We start from the raw sequence: 20019 nt of genomic DNA on the forward strand, positions 1-20019 counted from the left end.
CCGGCGGCGGGGAAGCTCCCGACGCGACACGTGGCGCGGTGCCACTGCTGCGGGGCGGCAGCACGGTGTAGTCGGACACGTCCGGCGCCGGCGGACATTGTCCGGCGCGCGGAGGACGAAGGAGGCTAGGGTTTCGGGGGAAGGGATCCGAAAATTTCATGGAGAGGTCTATTTATAGAGGTAGGAGGAGTTAGGAAGCTCCAAATGAGGTGCGGTTTTCGGCCACACGATTGTGATCGAATGCTCTAGATGATGGGAGAGGTTTTGGTGGGTTTTGGGCCAGTTTGGAAGGGTGTTGGGCTGCAACACACATGAAGCCTTTTCGGTCCCTCGGTTAACCATTGGAGTATCAAACGAAGTCAAAATGACACAAAACTTGACAGGCGGTCTACCGGTAGTAAACCAAGGCCGCATGACAAGTCTCGGTCCAATCCGAAAATGTTTAACACCCGCACACGAAAAGAGGTAGAAAGGACCACCGGAGGACATAGGAGCGCCAGATTGCAAAACGGACAACGGGTGAGGGAGTCCTGGATTAGGGGGTGTCCGGATGGCCGGACTATACCTTCGACCGGACTCCTGGACTATGAAGATATAAGATTGAAGACTTCGTCTCGTGTCCGGAAGGGACTTTCCTTGGCGTGGAAGGCAAGCTTGGCGATACGGATATGTAGATCTCCTACCATTGTAACCGACTCTATGTAACCCTAACCCTATCCGGTGTCTATATAAACCGGAGGGTTTTAGTCCGTAGGACAACATACACAACAATAATCATACCATAGGCTAGCTTCTAGGGTCTAGCCTCTCTGATCTCGTGGTAGATCTACTCTTGTACTACCCATATCATCAATATTAATCAAGCATGACGTAGGGTTTTACCTCCATCGAGAGGGCCCGAACCTGGGTAAAACTTCGTGTCCCTTGCCTCCTGTTACCATCCGGCCTAGATGCACAGTTCGGGATCCCCTACCCGAGATCCGCCGGTATTGACACCGACATTGGTGCTTTCATTGAGAGTTTCTCTGTGTCGTCGCCGTCAGGCTCGATGGCTCCAACGATCATCAACAGCGATGCAGTCCAGGGTGAGACCTTCCTCCCCGGACAGATCTTCGTCTTTGGCGGCTTCGCACTGCAGGCCAATTCACTTGGCCATCTGGAGCAGATCGAAAGCTACGCCCCTGGCCGTCAGGTCAGATTTGGAAGTTTAAACTACACGGCTGACATCCGCGGGGACTTGATCTTCGACGGATTCGAGCCACTGCCGAGCGCGCCGCACTATCCCGACGAGCATGATCTAGCTCTGCCGCCGAACAGTGCCCTGGAGGCCGCACCCGCATCGGCTCCAATCCTTTATTCGGAGCCAACTGCGCCGATCGAGGATGGGCGGTTGGACGCCGCCTCGGGGGCTGCGATCCCAATGGCAATTGAGCCGAACACCAGCCCCGCACTCCGCGAGACTCGTGACTCCAAGGAGCCAGACTCCTCTCCGGACTCCGAACCCTCCGCGCCCCTGCCAATCGAATCCGATTGGGCGCCGATCATGGAGTTTACTGCCACGGACATCTTTCAGCACTCGCCTTTCGGCGATATTCTGAAGACACCGAAGTCTCTCTCTTTATCAGGAGAGCCCTGGCCGGACTACGGTCACCAAGGTTGGGATTCGTATGATGAAGAAATTCAAAGCCCACCCACCACCCACTTTGTAGCCACGGTCGACGACTTAACCGACATGCTCGACTTCGACTCCGAAGACATCGACGGTATGGACGCCGATGAAGGAGACAATGAAGAACCAGCACTTATCAGGCCCTGGAAAGCCACCTCATCATATGACATATACATGGTGGACACCCCAAAAGAAGGAGATGGCGATGGAACAGCGGAGGATGACCCATCCAAGAAACAGCCTAAGCGCCGGCGTCAGCGGCGCCGCTCAAAATCCCGCCAAAACAAACACGATGATTCCAGCACAGGTGATAATAATACTCCGGAAAGTGCCAAAGAAAACCCCCTCAAGAAAGATTTAGCACATGAGGATGGAGAAACCAGCCCTCATGAGAGAGCGGCAGACAGAGAGGTCGAGGACGATAATTATATGCCTCCCTCTGAAGACGAGGCAAGCCTCGACGATGATGAATTCGTCGTGCCAGAGGATCCCGTCGAGCAAGAGCGTTTTCAACGCAGGCTTATGGCCACGGCAAGAAGCCTCAAGAAAAAACAGCAACAACTTAAAGCTGACCAAGATTTGCTAGTCGACAGATGGACTGAAGTCCTTGCGGCCGAAGAGCATAAACTCGAACGCCCCTCCAAGAGCTACCCAAAGCGCAGGTTGCTACCCCGATTAGAGGAGGAAGCACTTGATGCGGCCGACCGGCCACCTCGTGGCCGCGACAGAGAGGCCTCTTGGCCCTCCACTCAAGCCGCACCCTGTATCAAGGCACGAGAATATGCGCCAGACTTACGAGATATGTTGGAGGACAAGGCAAGGCAAACAAGATCGATCTACGGATTGCATGGGCGCCCCACGGTTCGAGACGGTAACCGTCACGCCGGCCACAAATTCGGCAGGGCCGAACACAGTAGACAAAGCTCTTTGGAGCTACGTCATGATATAGCCCAGTACAGAGGCGCCGCACACCCACTATGCTTCACAGACGAAATAATGGATCATCAAATCCTCGAGGGTTTCAAACCCGTAAACATCGAATCATATGATGGCACAACAGATACTGCGATATGGATCGAGGATTATCTCCTTCATATCCACATGGCCCGCGGCGATGACTTCCACGCCATCAAATACCTCCCACTCAAGCTTAAAGGACCAGCTCGGCATTGGCTTAACAGCTTGCCAACAAGATCAATCAGTTGTTGGGAGGACCTGGAAGCCGCATTCCTCGACAATTTCCAGGGCACTTATGTGCGACCCAGACGCCGATGACCTAAGTCACGTAATTCAGCAGTCAGATGAATCGACCAGGAAATTCTGGACACGATTCCTAACAAAGAAAAATCAAATAGTTGACTGTCCGGACGCCGAGGCCCTAGCAGCCTTCAAGCACAATATACATGACGAGTGGCTTGCCTGGCACCTTGGACAGGAAAAGCCGAAGTCTATGGCAGCACTCACGACACTCATGACCCGCTTTTGCGCGGGAGAAGACAGCTGGCTTGCTCGTAGCAACAATATGACCAAGAACCCTGGTAATTCGGATACTAGGGACAGTAGTGGCAGGTCGTGTTGCAACAAGTAGAAGCGCCGCATTAACAACGACAATGCTGAGGATACGGCAGTTAATGCCGGATTCAGAGGCTCTAAATCTGGTCAGCGGAAAAAGCCATTCAAAAGGAATCCTAGGGGCCCGTCCAGTTTGGACCGAATACTCGACCGCTTGTGCCAGATACATGGCACCCCCAAAAAGCCGGCCAATCACACCAACAGGGATTGTTGGGTGTTCAAGCAGGCAGGCAAGTTAAATGCCGAAAATGAAGACAAGGGGCTGCATAGCGACAACGACGAAGAGCCCCGGCCGCCGAACAACAGTGGATAGAAGGGTTTTCCCCCACAAGTGCGGACGGTGAACATGATATACGCAACCCACGTCCCCAAGAGGGAGCGGAAGCGCGTGTTAAGGGACATATACGCGGTAGAGCCAGTCGCCCCAAAGTTCAACCCATGGTCCTCCTGCCCGATCACCTTTGATCGAAGGGACCACCCCACTAGCATCCGTCATGGTGGATTCTCCGCATTGGTTCTAGACCCAATTATTGACGGATTTCATCTCACTAGAGTCCTTATGGACGGCGACAGCAGCCTGAACCTGCTTTACCAGGATACAATGCGGAAAATGGGCATAGATCCCTCGAGGATTAAGCCCACCAAAACGACCTTTAAAGGCGTAATATCAGGTGTAGAGGCCAACTGTACAGGCTCAGTCACACTTGAAGTGGTCTTCGGATCTCCGGATAATTTCCGAAGCGAGGAGTTAATCTTCGACATAGTCCCACTCTGCAGTGGCTATCACGCACTGCTCGGGCGTTTGCCAACTTCAATGCGGTACCGCACTACGCATACCTTAAGCTCAAGATGCCAGGCCCTTGAGGAGTAATTACGGTCAATGGAAACACCGAACGCTCCCTCCGAACGGAGGAGCACACGGCGGCCCTTGCAGCGGAAGTACAAAGCAGCCTCTCCAGGCAGTTCTCCAGTCCGGCCGCTAAACGACCGGACACCGTCAAGTGCGCCCGGAGTAACCTACAACAAGACCGCCTGGCACGATCCGAGCAGGCGTAGCAATGCGGCCCCAACCCCAGCCCTAGCAAAAAGGCGACGCCAGTGCTTCGCATACATAACTACGCTCTAGAAATACCATGGGTACAGGGGGAGGGGCACCATCACGGCACGCCCGAAGCACGGCTTAAACCGCACCAAGGGCTGCCGATTTTTTAATTTTCTCTTACTTTCAGGACTCCATTCTTCGGATGGCCTGTTCGGCAGTTCAATTGCCGCACAAACGATGCAAGAACCAGGGAAGCAGACAAGCCACGCCGCATTACAGAACTCCCAGGTGGTCTCTATCACGAGCAGTATACCTGTTTCGCATACTATTCCGCAGCTTGCCCCTGGAGCGGACATGTTAAATAGTCCAACCTTTTCGCTTATCGCATTATTTGTATCATTCTGCTTTGATCGCAGCCCTCTTTAATAAATAATGCATAGCTTTTGTCTATTTTTGCATTACTCTTTTTTTATATGTTCCTTAACGACATGTTGCACCCGTACACTTTGGTACCGCCAAAATACGCCAAGGGCTTCAGTACCCCTCAACATGGTGTGAGAAGTCCGAACACTTTAACAAGTGCGGCACCCCGAACTTATAGCATTATATGCATCGGCTCCGAATCATGTCTTGGGTCAATAGTTGGGTTTGCCCGGCTCCTATGTTTTGGTGCCTTACGTTCCGCTATATCGGCTAAGGTAGCACTAGGAGAACCACTGCGATTGTGCCCCAGTTGAGCTGGGTCGAGCACCTCAGTGGAGAAAGCTACAACTGACTGTCATGATGAAGTGAGAGCTGGTCGCTGTTCAAGAGGTTTTTTCGAGTCCTTAAAGACTTATGCCGCTTAGGGCAGGAGTCGGCTCCGTCCGGCCAAGGCATGGATAGCGCCCCGAACTCGGTCTTTCGAATACCAGGGGCTTCGCTGAAATTTAAAATTATAGAATTCTATGGCTAAGTGAGAGTGTTCACGCATTATAGTCCGATTGCCTTGTTCGTTGGGCTGAGCGCCTCCCTCGAAGGACCCAAACATGGGAAAAAGAGCGCTCAGATTTATCCTCGAACACCCCAGCACTAGCGGCACGGGGACAGAAGCCGATGACTTGCCATCTCTCAGAATTGATAAACAGCCGCACAGAAGGTAATATTTTAAATTCAAACAGCATTGCTTAGTGCATATGAACAAGTTGTCAGCGCACAGGACAAAATGAGTGAGTTTTACTCAAAAATTACATCCCTAGAACACTCATCTGCCACAAGGGAGGCACCCTTCAGAACATCCTTATAATAATTCTCGGGCTTGCGATGCTCTTTCCCCGGCGGTCGCCCGTCCTTCACAAGCTTCTCAGCATCCAGCTTGCCCCAGTGCACCTTAGCACGGGCAAGGGCCCTACGGGCACCTTCAATGCAGACGGGGCGCTTGATGACTTCGAGCCTTGGACAGGCCTCCACCAGCCGCCGCACCAGCCCGAAATAGCTCCCAGGCAGAGCCTCTCCAGGCCACAGCCGAACTATGAGGCCCCTCATGGCCTGTTCGGCCACCTTGTGGAGCTCGACCAGTTGCTTCAGCTGGTCGCTCAGGGGCACGGGGTGTCCGGCCTCAGCATACTGAGACCAGAAAACCTTCTCTTTCGAGCTGCCCTCCTCGGCTCGATAGAATGCGGCGGCATCAGACACACTCCGGGGAAGATCTGCGAACGCTCCTGGAGAGCTCCGGATTCGGGTAAGTAACAAGTAACTCACGTTTATGTGTTTGCTTTGCATAAAGAATGCCTTACTTGCCGCTATCTTCTTCACCTCATCCAACTCCTGGAGGGTCTTCTGGGATTCGGCCTTGGCAGACTTGGCATTTTCCATAGCCACCGTGAGCTCGGACGCTCGCGTCTTTGAGTCAAGCTCCAAACTCTCATGTTTTTCCATGAGAGCCTGGAGCTCTTGTCGTACCTTGCTAACCTCGGCCTCATACTTCTCCCACTCGGTGCGCTCCTTGGCCGCCCTCTTCTCGGCCTCGACCAGCGCTTGCTTAAGGGTCGCCACCTCAAATGTGGCCCCTACAATAGCCATGATAATCCTGTCATTTTTTGCAATTGCACCTTTTTATATATATTTAAACAAGGTATTTCTTACCTTCATTGTCCTCGAGCTGCTTCTTGGCACGCCCGAGCTCTTACTCGGACTGCTCGAGGTTCTGCTTTAGCGTGTCCACTTCCGCAGTCAGTGCGGCGGACACAAGAAGAGAAGCCTGCATACGCATATTGACTCCTTTTTGTTAGACTCCTGCGAATTTTATTTGATCCTCTATTCGGCTTTTCTTCTCGAACGCCAAACAGAGCATCAGGGGCTACTGTCTATGCGGTAATATTATTTACACATTCTTTACTTACCTCAAAGCCTGTTAAAAGGCTTGTACAAGCTTCAGTCAGTCCGCTCTTGGCAGACTGAACCTTCTGGACCACCGCACTCATAATGGTGCGGGGCTCCTCGTCGATGGAGGCGCCTTGGAGAGCCTCCAACAGATTGTCCGGTGCCTCCGGTTGGATGGAGGTCACCGGCACGGTGGGCTTGCTCCTCTTGGAAGGAGGTCCCCCGCCGGACTCTGGGACCTTTGAAGGTTCCGGAGCGGTGTCCGGCCTAGGGCCGGACTTGGAGCCCTGGGGGATTTCATCCCCTTTACTCCTGGAGTCCGGGAGGTCGCCTTGCGACGCCTCTAAGACCACCTCCTCCCGACTTGGAACCTGTTGGGACAACACTTTGGTGTCGTCCGTAGGGCGGGGGGAGGAAGCCATCAGAAGCGAGTTCACATTCGACGAGTCCAGTGAGCCGCTCAACGACGCGTCGAGCCGGTCTTTGGGTGGGCTGCATAAACATGTTCGACATAAGGGAAAGCTGTGCAATAAACGAATACTATGAATTACTCCGGTATCCGGATACTCACGATTTCTCCAGGGGCTTGGCCCTGGGCGGCCACTCCTCTTCGCCGTCGTTGGCGTTGGTGGAGTAGTCCGGAGGAAGGGTTCTCCCCTTCTTGGACCCTTCGGCCTCCCCAGTTGGGGCGGCCTTCCTTTTCTTCCCTTCCCCTGCTGGAGGGGGAAGGGTCTCTTCTTCCTCCTCCTCGTCTTCATGGGAGGAGTGCGTCTTGGATTCGTCGGATGATGAATCCGACACCTCCGGGTGTCGGTCACTCTTTCGAGTCCCCGTGGCCTTCTTCTCCGGCACCACATGGGGTGCCGGAACCAGCAGCTTCGCCAAGTGGGCATCGGCTGGGTCTTCGGGCAAAGGTGCCGGACAGTCGATCCGTCCGGACTTCACCAGCCAATCCTGTCAAAGGTAAGGGAGCTTAGATCCCGCACAGAGTTAAACTATGAAAAGTAGTGCCCTGTGAAAGGTACAAAAAACTTACCGCGCTAGCGTGACGCTGCGCGCTGAATCCGCGATCCTCGGTAGCGGATGCGGGAGCCTCGGTGCCTTTGAAAAGCATCTTCCAGGCATCTTCATACGTCGTGTTGAAGAGCCTGCTCAGAGTTTGGTGCTGCGCTGGATTGAACTCCCACAGATTGAAGGCCCGTTGTTGACACGGGAGGCTCAGGCGGATGAGCATAACCTGGACTATGTTGACGAGCCTGAGCTGCTTGTCCACCAAGGATTGGATGCATGTTTGCAATCCGGTCACCTCTTTTTTGCTGCCCCACGACAGGCCCGTCTCTTTCCAGGACGTGAGCCGCGTTGGGGGTCCGGACTGGAACTCGGGGGCTGCGACCCACTTAGGGTCGCGCGGCTCGGTGATGTAAAACCACCCCGATTGCCACCCCTTCAGGGTCTCCACAAAGGAGCCCTCGAGCCATAAGACGTTGGGCATCTTGCCCACCATGGCGCCTCCGCACTCCGCCTGGTTGCCGCGCACCACCTTCGGCTTGACATTGAAAGTCTTGAGCCATAGGCCGAAATGGGGGCGGACGCGGAGGAAAGCCTCGCACACGACGATAAACGCCGAGATGTTGAGGACAAAGTTCGGGGCCAGATCGTGGAAATCCAGGCCATAGTAGAACATGAGCCCCCGGACAAATGGGTGGAGAGGGAAGCCCAGTCCGCGGAGGAAATGGGGGAGGAACACCACCCTCTCATGGGGCCTAGGGGTGGGGATGAGCTGCCCCTCTTCGGGAAGCCGGTGCGTGATGTCGTTAGACAAGTATTCGGCCTTCCTTAGTTTTTTGATGTGTCCCTCCGTGACGGAGGAGACCATCCACTTGCCTCCCGCTCCGGACATGACTGGAGAAGGTTGAGGTGGGGAGTGCGGACTTGGGCGTTGGAGCTTGAGTGCGCGAGAATGGATAGGCAAAGGAGGAAGAAGGCGTAGGTGAAAGGGTGGATCCTTATCCCTTTATATGGGTGGACGCAACTATGCGTCCCCACCAGCCTGGTAAAACTCGCTTATCTCCCAAGCGCCGTAATCAATGGCGCGGTTGGGTTACCCACGCCCATATTGATGAGAATCCCGGAACAAGGGGACACGATCTCTGCTTTAACAAGACGTGCCAAGAAAACCGCCTCGCATGATGCGCTAAGGTGGGATAATGAAACGACTCAGATAAAGGCTTGGCCGTGGTGTGTCTCACTACGGAATACGTCAGCAGATTAGATTTGTGTAAATATTATTCTCTCTATGGCAATATGTGGAAACTTATTTTGCTGAGCTGGACACTATCTTTGTGTTCAAAATCTTCTATGAAGTACTTGGAGGAGGAACCCGCCTTGCAATGCCGAAGACAATCTGCGCGCCGGACTCGTCGTCATTGAAGCCTGGTTCAGGGGCTACTGAGGGAGTCCTGGATTAGGGGGTGTCCGGATGGCCGGACTATACCTTCGACCGGACTCCTGGACTATGAAGATACAATTTTGAAGACTTCGTCCCGTGTCCGGAAGGGACTTTCCTTGGCGTGGAAGGCAAGCTTGGCGATACGGATATGTAGATCTCCTACCATTGTAACCGACTCTATGTAACCCTAACCCTATCCGGTGTCTATATAAACCGGAGGGTTTTAGTCCGTAGGACAACATACACAACAACAATCATACCATAGGCTAGCTTCTAGGGTTTAGCCTCTCTGATCTCGTGGTAGATCTACTCTTGTACTAACCATATCATCAATATTAATCAAGCAGGACGTAGGGTTTTACCTCCATCGAGAGGGCCCAAACCTGGGTAAAACTTCGTGTCCCTTACCTCCTGTTACCATCCGGCCTAGACGCACAGTTCGGGACCCCCTACCCGAGATCCACCGGTTTTGACACCGACAATGGGGAAAATGCTCGGATGCATGAGACGAACATGTATGCAAATGAAATGCACATGATGACATGATATGCAATGCATGACACGCAAGAAATGACAAGGCAACAACAACGAATAACTGGAAGACACCTGGCATATCGGTCTCGGGGCATTACAACACTACACCACTATGAGAGGATCTCGTCCCGAGATCTAGAATGGCACCGGAGGGAAAAGCGGAAGAGAAAGAGAAGAGGTAAAACTAAATTGCTTCTTTGACCAATGAGTGAAACCAAAGAACCTTGCGAGGTTGAAATTTTTTGAGAAAAGAATACAACAAAGGTGAACAAAGACGAAAACACTCCATTAGAAAAGAGGGACAAAGAACATTGTGAAAAACCTTGAGGTTGAAGGGCAAGATATATATTGAAACCACTCCGGTTAAGAAGTTAAGCAAGACTTGATAAGATGAAAAGAACTTGAGCAAAAGGGTACAACACGCCGGTTAAATGGATAGGCATGAAAAGAATATGATCTTTGACAAAACGAAGATGATGGGTTGAAAAGAGCAACATCACAATGCCTCCGGAAGAAAGAAATAGAAGATAGATAATTGAACAAAAATAATGGAGAAGAAAATGCCAACTTCTGCCACAAAAGAGCTTGAAAAGGCATACTTAGGAGAAGGGTTGAAAGGAGTTGTTAGAACACCAACAACGGAAGGACAAAATTGAAGTGGGCTTATAGAAGGCATCTCAACATTATGAGGTGACAACTTGCCACTCACGGAAAATATTTGATTGGGTTTATATGACAAGGAGACGAGAAACTATTTCACCGGGAGGAAAGATGAAGAACTTGGGTCATTTATGAGCACCAGAAATAGCAACAATCCTGAGGGAAGGCTTTAGGTGAAATATGACCCAAGATAACTCCAACGAAGAGGTTGATGGATTTGAAATATCTCATTGTTAACAACATGTGAATCATGGAACATGAACTCAAATTATCAAGAATGACATAATACCACCTCTAATGATACGGTAGAAAGAATTGCACTCCGAAATGCAAGATGAAGAATGCTTGAACTCCTCTGGAAAGAATCTTGATGAACCATCATATAGAATCTCCATGAAGAACTCCGTTAAACAAAAGAATGATCAAGTGGAAGGAAAGAGAAGTTGAAAACACAGGGTGAACCCTTGTAATGATTTAGATGGATCTCCGTGATGATATAATTGCGAGAGCTTGGAACTCCAGGAAAAAGAAAGAAGAACAACTGAAATCAAGAATTTTTGATGAACCTCTGGAATAAGGAATTGATCACTTAGATGAAACAAGAATAAGAATTAAATTATGCGTATCCTTCACCAATTAACTTGATGACAAGCAAACGGATTTGGCATACCACTTATTCTCACAGATAGGATTAAGAGAGATATGGCATAAACTTGAGACGGTCTTCAATGAACCACCAGTAGGATAGAAACAACGAATAAATTGATATGATAACCAAGGAAGAGAATCTTGAATGAACCACCGTAAGAATTGTAAATGAACGAAATAAAGGTAAAGAAACATCGGGAAGAATTATAAAAAGAACGAAGATACTTGAGAGGATTTGGATATATGAGAACGAAGAGATCGCGAACTGATTAGAGAAACTTGATTTAAGCACCGGTAAGATTGGAGAATGACAACTAAAAGCTGGAATGGATAAATCTTCTGAAATGATGGCCTTCGGAGGAAAGGAATGGAAAACAACTCATGAAATGCTCCGGATGGGTGAAAATAATTCTCACGATCAAAAACAATTATGCGAGGATGGCCTCGAACTAGAACCACGAATCTTGAAGAGAACGGAGCAAGATTGAGAGAAAAATCTTCTTCGGTCTTCCAATCTGAGAATGACGACGAGAAACACCACCAAGAATTATTGAGACACTCCGGAAGAATCAAAAGCGAAGGGATTGAGCCAACGATGAAAAGAATTTAACCGATCTTGGAGAAAGGCATTTGACTGATGATAAATCATTCTTACGTCAAACTTCGAAAAGAAATTTGAGGATAGCTCCGGGAAAATAAGAAGAGTCGGGTAAGATCCTGGGAAACGTCCTATGGGTTAGGGCCCACTCAAAAGAAACACCGTAGAACAACTTAAGATAGATTTGCACCGGTTGAATTAAATGGTTTCAAAGAGATAACATCCTCGAAAGAGCTTGAACGAAAGCAGAGTGGAAACACGAATCTTCGAGATATCTTGAACACTCCGGAACAATTGAATAGCAAGCGGGGAAGATTAATAGGTGCACTGGCATGAGAAAACATTTGAAATGAGGAAAAGGATGTGATCAACAAAGCTTGAATTAAATCCACCAAAGAGGAAAGAACGAAGAATGATGAACTAGTAGAGCATCTTCAAGAGAACCACCGGGTAAGAACATTGACGAAAAAATAAATGGAGAGACTTCTCAACAATAACATGGATACTTGATTAAGAATTCTGAGTCCTTGAAGAAAAAGGGTGGGAGGGCGGGAAAAACAAAAGCAATTAAGGACGGAAGAAATGAGCACCGGTGAGAAGAACTGATAATTGACCTTGCGGATGTTAAAAGAGATCGGATCCACTTGAAGAGAAACACGCCGGTTGAAAAAGGATTGACACGACAATCTCGATGGTTATGATGGATTAGCATCCAGATAGAAATATGAGAACATCGCTTAGGGAAGGTATGGAATCAACACTTGACATTGAAGCACCTCGAATACCTCAATCAAAACAAAAACAAAAACAAAGGATTGGCTTGCAGAAAAGCCGGAAATAACCGCGTGATCCTAAAAAAATTTACGTGAAATTTGAGGAGAGAAGAGTCAAAACTCTACGTCAGGAGGCCTCACTAGAGAGATGAAGGGACTGAGGAGTAAAAAGAATCCCTAACTCTCCGATATATATAATTCCTAAAAGACTCAAAACATTTTTCTAGACTCAACAACGCCAACAATTCGATCAAGCAGGGGGCTCCTAAGGTCAGGGAAGGCTCTGATTACCAACGTGTAACGCCCTCGATGCGGCTATATCTCCCACGTGTCGAAGCACGACTTAGAGGCATAACCGCATTGAAAGCAATGTTGCAAGTGAGGTAATCTTCACACAACCCATGTAATACATAAGGGAAAGAGATACATAGCTGGCTTACAATCGCCACTTCACACAATACATGAATAAAGCATTACATTCATCCAAATACACTCAAGGTCCGACTACGGAACCAAAATAAAAGAAGACTACCCCAAATGCTACACAGATCCCCGATCGACCCCAACTGGGCTCGACTACTGATCAACTAGAAACGGAACGACACAACGAACAAGGTCTTCATCGAGCTCCTCCTTGAGCTCGGATGCGTCACCTGCACGGTTTCATCGGCACCTGCAAACTAGTTTTGGAAGTATCTATGAGTCACGGGGACTCAGCAATCTCACACCCTCGCGATCAAGACTATTTAAGCTTATAGGAAGGGTAAAAGGTATGAGGTGGAGCTGCAGCAAGCGACTAGCATATATGGTGGCTAACATACGCAAATGAGAGCGAGAAGAGAAGGCAAAACACGGTCGAACAACTATGATCAAGAAGTGATACTAGAACAACCTACGTCAAGCATAACTCCAACACCGTGTTCACTTCCCGGACTCCGCCGAGAAGAGACCATCACGGCTACACACGCGGTTGATGTATTTTAATTAAGATCAACTTCGGGTTTTCTACAACCGGACATTAACAAATTCCCATCTGCCCATAACCGCGGGCACAACTTTCGAAAGTTCAAATCCCTACAGGGGTGTCCCAACTTAGCCCATCACAAGCTCTCACGGTCAACGAAGGATATTCCTTCTTCCAGGAAGACCCGATCAGGCTCGGAATCCCGGTTACAAGACATTTTGACAATGGTAAAACAAGACTAGCAAAGCCACCCAGATGTGCCGACAAATCCCGATAGGAGCTACACATATCTCATTCTCAGGGCACACCAGATGAGCCAGATGTCGGGTGGGCCAGCCTAGAGTTGCCCCTGGTAGCTCCGGACATCGCTCAGTTTGGACCAACACTCAGAGGAGCACTGGCCCGGGGGTTTAAATAAAGATGACCCTTGAGTCTGCAGAACCCAAGGGAAAAAGAGGCTAGGTGGCGAATGGTAAAACCAATGTTGAGCCATCCTGGAGGAGTTTTATTCAAGGCGAACTATCAAGGGGTTCCCATTATAACCGAACCGCGTAAGGAACGCAAAATCCGGGAACATAACACCGATATGATAGAAACTAGGGCGGCAAGAGTGGAACAAAACACCAGGCATAAGGCCAAGCCTTCCACCCTTTACCAAGTATATAGATTCATTAATCAAATAAGAGATATTGTGATATCCCCACATACAAACATTCTCCAACAAGGAACAACGTATCCATGTTCCAACAAGGAACACACTTCATCTTCACCTGCAACTAACAACGCTATAAGAGGGGCTGAGCAAAGCGGTAACATAGCCAAACAACGGTTTGCTAGGAAAAGGTGGGTTAGAGGTTTGACATGGCAATATGGGAGGCATGATAAGCAAGTGGTAGGTATCATAGCATAGGCATAGCAAAAGAGCGAGCATCTAGCAAGCAAAGATAGAAGTGATTTCGAGGATATGGTCATCTTGCTTGAAATCCCGCAAGGAAGAAGAACAAGTCCATGAAGAATGCAAACATACATAGTCGAACGGGTCCTCACAAATGCGACGTTATTGGAACCAACCCGAAGAAGCAACACCGGAAAGAAGCACACAACATAGTAAACAACCAACACATGAAAACATGACATGATATGCAGGATGCAGTATGTGATGCATATGCATGATTTGGAAAGGAATGATTGAACCTGGCCTTAACTTGGAAAACCAAGAGTTCCACTGGAAAGGTGAGTTGATTTCAGTCGAAATCGATATAAAGATCACCGGAATCGGATGCACGGTTTGGAAATGGCAAGCAAAACAAATATGGCACCAGTCTGCGATTAACTACAAGTAGCCTCCTAAATGCATCAAGATAAATATGCTACATCACTCAAACATGACAAAACAAATACATGGCAGGGATCCACTCATGATGCTTGACAAAAGAAGAACAATGAGCTACGGCTAATTCACTCAATAGCAAGCTCAAACAAGCATGGCAAAAGTGCAAATGATAACAGGTTTCAGACTTAGTGAAATTAACAGCAAGTCAGGAATTTATCATCAGGAAGCAAAGTTTAGAGCAGGATAACTACATGCTACAGGAACATATCATGGCAAACAAAGGCATGGCATGAAGCTACTCAAAGCATATAACAAAAGTCCCTTAGTGACCATAAGCCAAAAGGGACTAGAAAATTCAATTGCAAGCATGTGAACATAGCAAAAACATAAACAGATTCAGACTTAGTGAAAAACTGGAGCATGTCAAAACAGTTAACAAGTAGGCATGTTTATGAGCTCGATGCACTCACTACAAAGCATGGCATGATAATCTAATAATACACCCATCAATAAGACATGGCATAGAAGCTAGACATGGAAAGAACAACAACATAGCATGCATGGATCAACAACAACAAGCTCGGCAAAATCGCTAAACACGTTAACAATCTGCCAGGAACATTTTATAGCAAAAGTAGAGCTCGATTGACTCAAGCTAGGGTGCTCCATAATTGCAAACAAAGACATGGATGGATAGAGCACAACAATATCTACAAAACATCCTTACTGATCATGCTCAAAAGAGGCACGAATCACTAGGAAACAACATGAACATATGGCATAAAAACAATAACAGGACAAGGACTTAGTGAAATTCCAAGTCCTTGAAATCAGCATCATTGAGTAAGCTACTTTGCATGCTTGTGCTAGTCACTGTCGGATTTCGGGTTCCGGCAGACCCTTGAGGTTCGAACACTGGGGTGCGCGCGGAGATTTCGCCTCCTACCTACCTGCGCCCCTCCGCCTTGCTAGGATCTAAACTCAGGAAAGAACAGCACAAGAGACACAAGGTTTATACTGGTTCGGGCCACCGTTGTGGTGTAATACCCTACTCCAGTGTGTGGTGTGGTGGATTGCCTCTTGGGCTGATGATGATGATCAATACAAGGAAGAACAGCCTCACGAGGGTCTGCTCTTGGCTGGGCGATGAACTGCTGGGAGGAGCTCAGTCACCCTTCTCTCTCTCTATCTGATCTAAACCCCTCTCTCAAGAGCCTCCTTCTCCGAACCCCTCTGCTCTCTGTCCGTGTCTCTGTCTGTCCGTCCATCTGTTCGTCCGTCTGTTTTTCGTCTGTTCGTGGGTGGCTGATCCTATTTATAGATGCCCTGGTCCTCTTCCCAAATATCAACCGGGAAGGGAGCCAACAATGGCGGGCTAATTTGAAAGGGGGACAACTAGTATCAGCCATCCTGACAAAAGTAGTCTTCGCCTGCGCAAAGCTCTAGTGATGACGCCGTCTTGGGCTCCACGTGACCTCCGTCTCGTAGTCCTCCTGGTCTTGGTCTTGTTGCACCGAAATGGCAACCTTTGCCTGATGCCTCGGTACTCCGCGGATGCGCTTGCCCCCTTTGCACCAAAGAGGAAGGGAGGATGCTGCGTGGGCTGGCACCCACCTGGCTCCCTCGGTCGTCATGGCTTGCGTCACGGGCACCTCGTGAGGTACCCCGCCTTGATCTCTCCGCCTCCTCGTGAGCCAGCCTGACGAGGCCGTGCCTGAGGAAGCTCTGTGTCGTCCGCCCTGCGAGGCTTGGCCCCTCGTGAGGGTCTTGGGTTTGTGTTGGTGAAGATGGGCCGCGCTGGGCCCCCCTTTGAGCCATGCCGCAGGCCGCAGGCAGGCAAGTCTGGGGACCCCCGTTCCCAGAACGCCGACAGTAGCCCCCGGGCCCAAGGCGCGCCCGGGCTTGGCCGTGCAGGGAGGCGGAAGGGCAAGCGCGAAGCGCCGCAGGCCCTAACAGCCTGCGGCCTTGGGCGCCCCATGGCGGTTGATTGGACGTGGGCGCCTTAGCAACCGCGCGAGTTGATTAGGGAGCGTTATCCACCTAGGCTTTGCTCCTTGCTTCCCCCAGTTGCTGCTCAGATCCCCTTTCTTGCGACTCTCCTTCCTTCCTCCAAAACTTCCAGATCCGCTCCGATCGTGTGACCTAGGAAGCCATGGCGCCTTGTCAGCCCCCGGCCGTAGCTTGGTACTCGTTCGCCCCGGACCCGCCGAACGTGTCGGAGGCAAGCCTTGCCCGGTTGCGCCGGATGGCGACGGCGCGGGGCGTCAACGGGGCGAAGGTGTTTAAAGCCGGCTCCGCCACCCCTAAGGGTCAAGGGAGAACCTTCTATCCACTCTTCGTAAGTGCCATTGCTGCTGGCCTGGTGCCTCCCTTCTCCGAGTTCTTCTTCTCTGTCCTCCGCCACTATAAGCTGCAACCCCTACATCTCCACCCCAATTCTGTCCTTCTCCTGGCAATCTTCGCCTATTACTGCGAGGCTCGCGTAGGGGTGCAGCCCTCAGTGGCCTTGCTGCGCCACTACTTCTACCTCCGGACCTCTCGTGGTACTGCTTCCGCGTGCGCGAGCTTCGTCGCGTACGGTGGCGCCATTGCCATCTCAAACCCCGGGAAAAGGATCGAGGGCTTCAGGAGCAAGTGGGTCTTGGTGGATGCTGGGCGCATCCACCCTCGGCTGATCTTGCCCACGGAGCAGCCCACGAGCTCTAACAATTGGGGTCGAGCGGAGCTCACGGACCCCCGCATGAAGCTGATGTTGGAGAAGATGGACGCGGATCTGAGGCCGGCCAACATGGCGGTGGCGAAGCTGACCGGCGCATCGCTACTGAGGGAATTCCTGGAGCACCAGCTGGCTCCGCTTCGGCAGTACTCACTTTCGATGTGGAGGCCCCGTCCGAGCCCCGCGGCCTTAGCCGACGGAGATCTGGCTGCTGTCCTCCAATCTCTGGTCGGGGGCGATGTGGCGAGGTCGGAGGGCGCTCCTACGCCCTTGTTCCTCCGCGACGACTGGGAGCAGGTAGTGGAGTCCATGCCCGTCTTCAATAGGGATGGGCCCGTGCCCATGGAAACTCCCGAGGAACCGGTGGACGTGCCCTCCGACGACTCCAGCAAAGAGGAGGAAGGAGGGGAGCGGGGAAAAGGGCCTGACTCTGAGGCGACTGATGGAGAGTCGAGGGCTCCCCTCCCCCGGCGCAGGTCCCGCATTCTCCGCCTCTCTCCGAGCGACAACGACAAGGATGACGACAAAGACGACGATGAGCAGGACGGCGGGGGATCACCCCTGATCCCGAAGAAGGACAGGACCGGGCTGATCTCCCGAGGGTCCATCCCGGCCCCGGGGCAGACCGCAGATGAACCTTCCGCCTCCAAGCTTCCCAAGGTTGACCCTTCCAGCCAGCTTTCGGGCTTCAAATTTGGCCGGAGGCCGCTTGAGCTCGCTGGCGACGACCCATAAGCATTCGACTCCTGTCTTTATCTCCTGCTCTGCTTCTGAGGCTTGACATCCGCATCTCTTGGATAGGCTGGCGCCGCAGCAAAGAAGCTGAAGGGGGCTCCCGAGGTTCCACCTGTGGCAGCGCCTCTGCCTGTGAAGGAGGGTGACCGCGACGCACAGGCTTCTCCTGCCCGGTCGTCCTCGCGAGGCCTGACCGAGCCGGCCGGGGCGAGCTCAGCCCCCGCGGCCCAAGTGGCTCCCGAGGTGCTCTCGCCTGCCGCCGCCACCACAGCTGTCGGGGCGCGGCAGACTCCGCCTCAGGAAGCTGCGGCCGCGCTGCCGCCTTCTCCTCCTACTCCACCGGCTGCTGTCTCTCCGGCTCCTTCTGCTATTCTGGATCGTGCTGTTGCTGAGCTGGACCGACTGCGGCAGGATCTTCTTGGCGCCAACCCCCGCTTGGTGGCCGGGTGCTTGGATCTGGCTTCAGGATGGGTTCGCTCCGACGCTTCGATTCGGGCGGCGCTGGTCCAGGCCTCGACGGTATGCGACGAGGAGAAGCAGGCCGTCCTTGAGGCGAAGGCTGCCCGTGACGCAGCCCTGGGGGAGGTGGTCGATGTCCGTGGGTGTTGCAAGGTTCTGGAGGGCGAGCTGCAAGATTTGCGGGACCAGCTCGCGAACGAGGTCCGCCTTCGCCAAGAGCAGGAAGAAGGCGTGAAGGCTCGTGAGGCGGCTCTCAAGGAGAGGGAGGTCCAGCTCAAGAAACGCCGCGACCGCCTAGGCGCGCTAGAGCAGGAGTTGGGGGCGAGGAAGGCCAAGCTGAACGACGAGGCCCTGGTTCTTGCCGAGGACCGCATGGCCTTCACGGAGTTGGAGGCGAGGGCTCGCTCCTCACTGAGGATGCTTTACGACAGCGGCCTGGAGAGCCCACTGGCTGGCGCCAAGGACGGCCCCGCCAAGCTGCTTCCCTTCCTGGTTCACGCTCTTGAAGATGTCGCCCTTGGCCTTGGCCCCACGGCCGAGGCCGAGGCGCGTGTCCCGTCTTCTACAGTGCTGACGCGGGTCCTCACCCACATCTACCTTCGCGATCCCGGTGTCGACCTCGACAGCCTGCTGGAGCCGGTGAGCGGCGAGCGTGCCGCTGCCGCTACCGAGGCCGTGAAGGGTCGCGTAGAGGCCCTGCTGGGGAAGTTCCGGGCATTCAGCACCAAACCGAAGCAAGGCGCTGCGGACTCCACCGCTCCGTGAGGCGTACCCGATCCGCACTGCTCCACCGCCGACAAGTGACTCCGTCGCGGCTCCTGTCCTGCCTTTAGTTCCTGCACATGTATCATGCCTCGGGGAGGCATTTAAACTTGCGTTTGGCATTGAGATAACAGTGTGGACTGTAATATTTGCCTTTGAATTCCTTGAAATTTGCGCCTTTCCTTCCTACTTGCTTATGTTCTACGCCGGCAGAGCCCGGCCCCGCGCATGCCTCACCCAGCGTTGGTCCCGACCGGAAACCAGGACGGGGCCAAGGAGTGAGGGGCCACGTGACAAGTTAGGCTCCTGAGTCGCGATGCTCAGGAGTCCCCCTTGGCGCACGAACAGCAAGTAGGAAGGTGTGATGCGGGTGGATTTACCGTTCTACGTCTGCAGAGCCCGGCCGCGCGCGTGCCTCACCCAGCGTTGGTCCCGACCGGAAACCAGGACAGGGGCCACGGAGTGAGGGGCTACGTCACCAGTTAGGCTCCTGAGTCGCGATGCTCAGGAGTCCCCCTTGACGCTCAAACGGCCTTCGTACCTTGGCTCCGCTCGGGGAGAGACGCGCGACAAACCAGGCCCGGGGGGACCTGGCTGGGCGGCGTGCGTCTGGGTGTGACCCAGGCGCAACCCCCGTGCCTAGCCCCCTCGCGCGGCACTCCCGAGGGGAGGCGTTACGATGAGGCTAGACACTGAGCTCTGGGCTCCCTGAGGTTGATGCGGCCCGGGGGCCACCCTCAGTTG

The sequence above is a fragment of the Triticum dicoccoides genome, chromosome 3A (assembly GCF_002162155.2).
Source record: "Triticum dicoccoides isolate Atlit2015 ecotype Zavitan chromosome 3A, WEW_v2.0, whole genome shotgun sequence".
Lineage (NCBI taxonomy): Eukaryota > Viridiplantae > Streptophyta > Magnoliopsida > Poales > Poaceae > Triticum > Triticum dicoccoides.